At 40.5% G+C, this 6,000-nt stretch overlaps 1 protein-coding gene across 1 annotated transcript in view; it reads left to right on the top strand.

Moving 5' to 3' along the window:
• Positions 1–537: 537 nt before the first annotated feature.
• The window catches only part of LOC132817162 (signal transducer and activator of transcription 4-like), a 101,288-nt gene continuing 95,825 nt past the window's right edge, over positions 538–6,000 (top strand). The window contains exon 1 of the mRNA XM_060827379.1: positions 538–755. The gene's annotated coding sequence lies outside the window, so the exon portion shown is untranslated. The remainder of the gene's footprint in view (positions 756–6,000) is intronic.

The raw sequence follows: 6,000 nt of genomic DNA, 5'->3' as shown, positions 1-6,000 counted from the left end.
ATCCTTGCCATCTTTTGTTCTTGTTGAATGGCTGGTGTTCACCAAGGAGGAGCTTTGACTCATCAGCTGGCAGTTGGAGGGGAGGCAAAGGGGTGGTAATCAGCAGGAGGTTTCCTTGTTTGATCTGGTGCCATACTACTTCACTGTGTAGGGGAGTCAATGTTTAGGATTCCCAGGGCAACTCTCTTCTGATTGTGTACCATAGTGTCATCACCTGTACTGAGGCTGTGCTTCCAGCTAGGACATTGCATCCTCAGGGATGGTGTGTCTGGGACATTATTTAGATAATTCACACCGTCAGGAAAAACAAAGAAAGGTAAGATGGAAGGAGGAAACAGAGGGGAGGTAAGGTAAGATGCAGGTGCTTTGGTTTAGCGGGGTCACCGTCGCTGACAAGCGCAGGGTGACTGGCGTCGCGCGAGCCCCTGCGCTGTGGCCGTTTCCGCAGCTCCATTTTCCCAAGCAGGCGGGAGCGAGCTCCGGGTACCGTGGCCGCGCGCTAAACGCGCGCCTCATTGAATGGAAGAGAAACATTGCAAACGCAGCGCGTGCCGGAAACGATGCGCGTCAACGCCTGGGCTCATGTAACCAATTCAGTGACCTAGAGAAGCCGGAACCCAGTCAGTACCGCGAGGGAGATACAGTGTATACATACACACAGTGTGTGTGTGTGTGTGTGAGAGAGAGAGAGAGAAAGAGAAAGCTGAACTTACACCATTCACGCTGGCACTGACTTATTGATTGAAAGCTGCAAGGTAAGCAGTACGAGTATTACACCAGGACGGAAACGTTTGAGAAGTTATAATTTTGGATGATTTGGACAACATTAGTTGGGCTCCTGTTAGGAAAGGGACACTTTGGTGACATTGAGTCGTGCCGTCCTTCGCGCTGTAGTTATTAATGTAGAACCTCGCTTATATTCGATTTTCCCCACCTTGCTCCTAACTTTACTGGTGAAATATGTAAAAGCTCTTTGCTGGGTGCTGACTTGATTATAACTTAATCGAATTTTATAAGTTTAGAATGTATTCCTGATTAAGGGCTTTTGCCCGAAACGTCGATTCTCCTGTTCCTTGGATGCTGCCTGACCTGCTGTGGTTTTCCAGCACCATAGTCTCTAGTTTAGAATGTAGGTAGAGTTGGCAATCCGTCTGAGAGAAATAACCCAGAAGCAGTATTTTAATTTTTGTGCGTCCAAATTTGTATAAAAGAAACATTTTTCTTTGCCTGTATGACGTGCAAAAAAAGGGTGTTTGTAGTTGTTCCAAAACCATGCTATTAAACTCCATCTTTCTCCAAGGCGGTGTTTCACTCCTGGTCATCCTATCTTAAATGATGATGGTAATCAGTATTTTTGAGCAGCGCGTATCTTGTCAAAAAGAATAATTTCGGGTGGTGTGATTTATTCGGAATATTTACTGACTGGTCTGTGACGTTCATTGTCACAGGGAAATCCCTTGAGTGATCACATTTTTCAGCTAGGTGGTAAGAATGACTCAGTTGGGTCAACTTTCTGTTTGTGTGCTGATTTTAGCTTTTGAATGTGGAAATATCTAATTAGATCTAAAACGCTAAGATACACAACAAATTCTAGAATGGGATTAGTATTTCAAGTGGAGATCCTTCACCAAAAATGAAACTTAAAAGATATGTTTTGTCCTTTAGAGCTGAGCATTTGATCAACTTTCAGACTTTGAAAAGAAGTCTACTATTGAAACGAAACTTTGTTTATATTTTCTCCTGATGAACTTGCTATCAGCTTTTGACATATTCTCTTTACTTTATGAAAGGGACAAAGAATCAATTCTTAAATAATAAAATAATTCCCTTTATGCAGTCTTTTTACCAGCCCCACAACATAAATAAGTATTAGTTTGGTGATTTTGAAGATAAACCTGTTCGCCTTGTGTTAAGTCAAACAATGCAGGTCTTAACATTACAAATGCTTTTATCTCTGCATCACCATACTCAGAATTTTGACCCTAATAATGGAAGATGTGGAAATCATAGAACTATTCAATTTCAGTTCATATTTTTGATGTCAACTTCAGTTTACATATTTAAAATTCCTATTTGAATTCCTTGAATTAAAATATATTGATTGGTAATCATTGCTTATGCCTGGCAATTGATATGAAATGAGTAAAAAGTGAGGTCTGCAGATGCTGGAGATCAGAGCTGAAAATGTGTTGCTGGTTAAAGCGCAGCAGGTCAGGCAGCATCCAAGCAACAGGAAATTCGACGTTTCGGGCATAAGCCCATCATCAGGAATGAGGAAAGTGTAGCCAGCAGGCTAAGATAAAAGGTAGGGAGTCTTAGCCTGCTGGATACACTTTCCTCATTCCTGATGATGGGCTTATGCCCGAAACGTCGAATTTCCTGTTCCTTGGATGCTGCCTGACCTGCTGCGCTTTAACCAGCAACACATTTTCAGAATGGATATGAAATGACAACAACAATTAGCTGAATTTGCAACAGATTGAGATTTAAGGCCAGCAGAGAAAATTAAGAGTAGTGTCAAGTATGAATACAAGGAAAATCTGCTCAAGTATATATAAATGCAGAATGCAAAAGGACGGGGAGACTTTCATGTAAAATCAATGTAAATTCAAAAGGATGGGAAGACTTTACTCTAAATTCAATGTAAATTCAAAAAATGCAAAAGTACTGCAAATTTGAAGTGTAATTTATTTAATAACACAACCAGAGGATATAAAAAGAATGTAATGAAACAAAAAAAGAAATTGCTGGAGAAACTCAGTAGGTTTGACTGTATCAATGACAGAAAGCAGAGGAATGTTTTGAGTCCAGTGACCCTTCTTCTGGGAGAAAGCAGAGTTAATACTTTCAAGTCCAATTTAGAGACTGTTTTTGTGTTCAGTGGGAGTGATAGTGAGATCCAGCTGGGTGTCATGCGTACCAGTGGAAATTGACATGTTTTTGGTTAATATCACGACGGTAGTCTGTAGGTGAAAAATTGAAGGGTCAGTAGTCACATTGTGTCAATTAAAGTGACAGCCCATTATCCTTACTCTTTGTTCCATTCTTTTCTAACCAGGCGTAGCCAGATGATTACTTGCAATGGCTACTTTTCCTGCTGTCTCACCATTGCATTGGTGCCCACCAATAATTTCTGCTTAGCTCCTGGTGTCCTGCAAAATCTGTGTTGGACCAGAATTATGATCCAGGTTTATTTATGACTTAGATGATGATGGAACAGAATGCCACAATCAAATTTACAGAAGGCACAAAGACAGACAGCATTAGAGATAGAAGAAAGTTGTGCAAAGTGATATTGATAAATTAACTGATGGGGCAAAACTGTGGGAAACAGGTTTCAAAATGTAGGCAAATAAGAGGTCACTCATTTTGTACTTAAAATCAGCAATTCAGGAAACTTACGAAACAATGAAAAGCTAGAATCACAATGTCAAAAGAGACTTGACATCCAAATACGAAGACTATTAAAATGTGATGTATGGATTCAGAAATGATGAAAATGATTAATGGACTACTGTAGGGCTGGATAACAAGGAGTATAAGTAATGCTGCAATTATACAAAACCCGGATTAGATCAAATTGGGACTATTTTGAGTAGTTTTTGACACCATGCCTTAGAGGGTCTTGGAGGGAGTGCAGCACAGATTTATCAGAATGAAAACTGGGCTCTGAGGGTTAGATTAGGAGAAGAGTTTAGACGAACTAGGCTCAATTTTCAGGTAGATCATGCTTTATCATAAAGGGTCATCAACATGAATCATGCACCCTATTTCTCCCCATAGATGCTGTCTGGGCTGTTGAGTATTTCCAGAATTTTCTGTTTTTATTTCAGGTTTTCAACATCTCCAGGTTTTGGGTTTGTGGTAAACAGTTTAGGACTATTTGTGTTGGATTATTTGAGGAGGAGTCTTTTTTTGATTTGTTCAGCTAAGTGTTTGATTTATTTTTTACTATTGATGTTCAAATTCTTTTTTTCTATTTTATGCATGCTTAATATTAAATCTGCTGGTAAGGAAAGGTAGTTTATTTTTATAAGGATGCAATTGAGAGCTGCTGCTTGTTAAGCTTAATGTCAGTGAGGGCATAAAAGAGACACAGGGTATGAAGACTAGTAGATTTAGAGAAGTGATTACACAGCAGAAACAGTCTGACAGGAAAGGTAAGAAGGTAGTTCAGAAGTCTTCTGCAGCTATTCTTGTCTTAAACAGAATTCTGTTTTGAGTACTGTTGAAAGCGTGAATCTGTCAGAGGAAAATAGAAGTGTTAGTCAGATCTTGGACACTAAGATCTATGCTAAACAGTGCTCGTCAAGACTTAAAAGAATAATGATTATAGAGGACTCTTCTGTCCGGGCCACAGACAGGACATATTGCGGCAGTGAGCGTGAATCAAGGACAGTATGTTGCTTTCCTCGTGCCAAGTTTAAGGATACCTCCAAACGTTTGAAACATATTGTTAAAGGGGAGAGTGAGAAGCCAGAGGTTGTTGTACACATTGGTAGGAATGACATAACTTCTTAAATTCACTCTTTCTCTAACTTAAGTAGAAGTTTAAGAACCAGAGCCTCAAAAGCAGTAATCACTGGTTTATTTCTAGTGCCAAGTTCTAAATGAGGGAAGGAACAAAAGGATAGGGCAGATAAATCAATGGCTGAAGAGGTGGCGCAAAGCATAGGGATTCAGTTTTTTGAATCATTGTGATCTCTCCTGGGATAGAAAAGACCTCTTCAAAAAGGACGTGTTTCTTCTGAACTGGAAAGAGACAAATATTCTGGTGGGGAGTACTGGTAGTTCTATTTTTTTGGTGGGGGGGGGGGGGGGAGGTGTGGAGTTTTCCTAAGTAACAGCGAAGATTGAAAGAAAAATGAGGATAGTTCTAAATCAGAAAAGAGCAAGTTATTTAGAAAAGACGGACAAGAGCAAGTTAGAGAATTAAGTAATTCTGAAGAAGATATGGAAACATGTGAATGGGACATGTGGGTATTACAGAAATGTGGCTGAGGGATGAGCAGGACTGACTGCTCAATATCCTGGGCATTTGATATTATAGGAAGAATACAAGAATACAAAGATAGGCAGGAGAGGAGGGGAAGTGGCATTTTTGATGAAGGCAAGCTTTATTACTGTAATTGAGAAAAAATATTTCCAACATATGGGTTGAAATTAGAAATAAGAAAAAGGATGATCACCCTGATGGGATTGTACTATATGCCTCTCTTCTCTTCCACCAACCCCCCCCCCCCCCCCCCTCCCCCAACCACCGCCACAAAAAACAGTCAGCAGGAAATTGAGAAGCAAATGGGCGGCACGGTGGCACAGTGGTTAGCACTGCTGCCTCACAGCGCCTGAGACCTGGGTTCAATTCCCAACTCAGGCGACTGACTGTGTGGAGTTTGCACGTTCTCCCCGTGTCTGTGTGGGTTTCCTCCGGGTGCTCCAGTTTCCTCCCACAGTCCAAAGATGTGCAAGCCAGGTGAATTGGCCATGCTAAATTGCCCGTAGTGTTAGGTAAGGGGTTAATGTAGGGGTATGGGTGGATTGCGCTTTGGCGGGTCGGTGTGGACTTGTTGGGCCGAAGGGCCTGTTTCCACACTAAGTAATCTAATCTAAAAAATCTAATCAAATACGGAGAGCAATCTCAAAATGTATAGAAGAATAAGAAGATTGTAAAATCATGAGGGGCAGAGTCTTTTCCCTAGAGTGGTGGGGAGATTCAAAATTAGGGGTATATTTTTTAAAGTGAGAGGAGAAAGATTTAAAAAGGACAGAAGGAACACCTTTTTTAGACAGTAGTTTATGTGTGGATTTGAATTTAATTGAATTGATTGTCACATGTACGGAGGCACAGTGAAAAACTTTGTCTTGCGAGCAAAACAGACACATCACATCGCTAAGGTAACATAGGTAAGTAAATAACAGGTAAACAGCGGCAAAAAAACAAAATCACAGGTACAGGTGAATATTAAGAGTTTGAGAGTCCATTCAGTATTCTAACAACAG

Source organism: Hemiscyllium ocellatum, chromosome 7 (assembly GCF_020745735.1).
Source record: "Hemiscyllium ocellatum isolate sHemOce1 chromosome 7, sHemOce1.pat.X.cur, whole genome shotgun sequence".
NCBI classification, from domain to species: domain Eukaryota; kingdom Metazoa; phylum Chordata; class Chondrichthyes; order Orectolobiformes; family Hemiscylliidae; genus Hemiscyllium; species Hemiscyllium ocellatum.
Note: the sequence above shows the minus strand (reverse complement) of the source record. Positions and strands in the feature narration are given on the sequence as shown.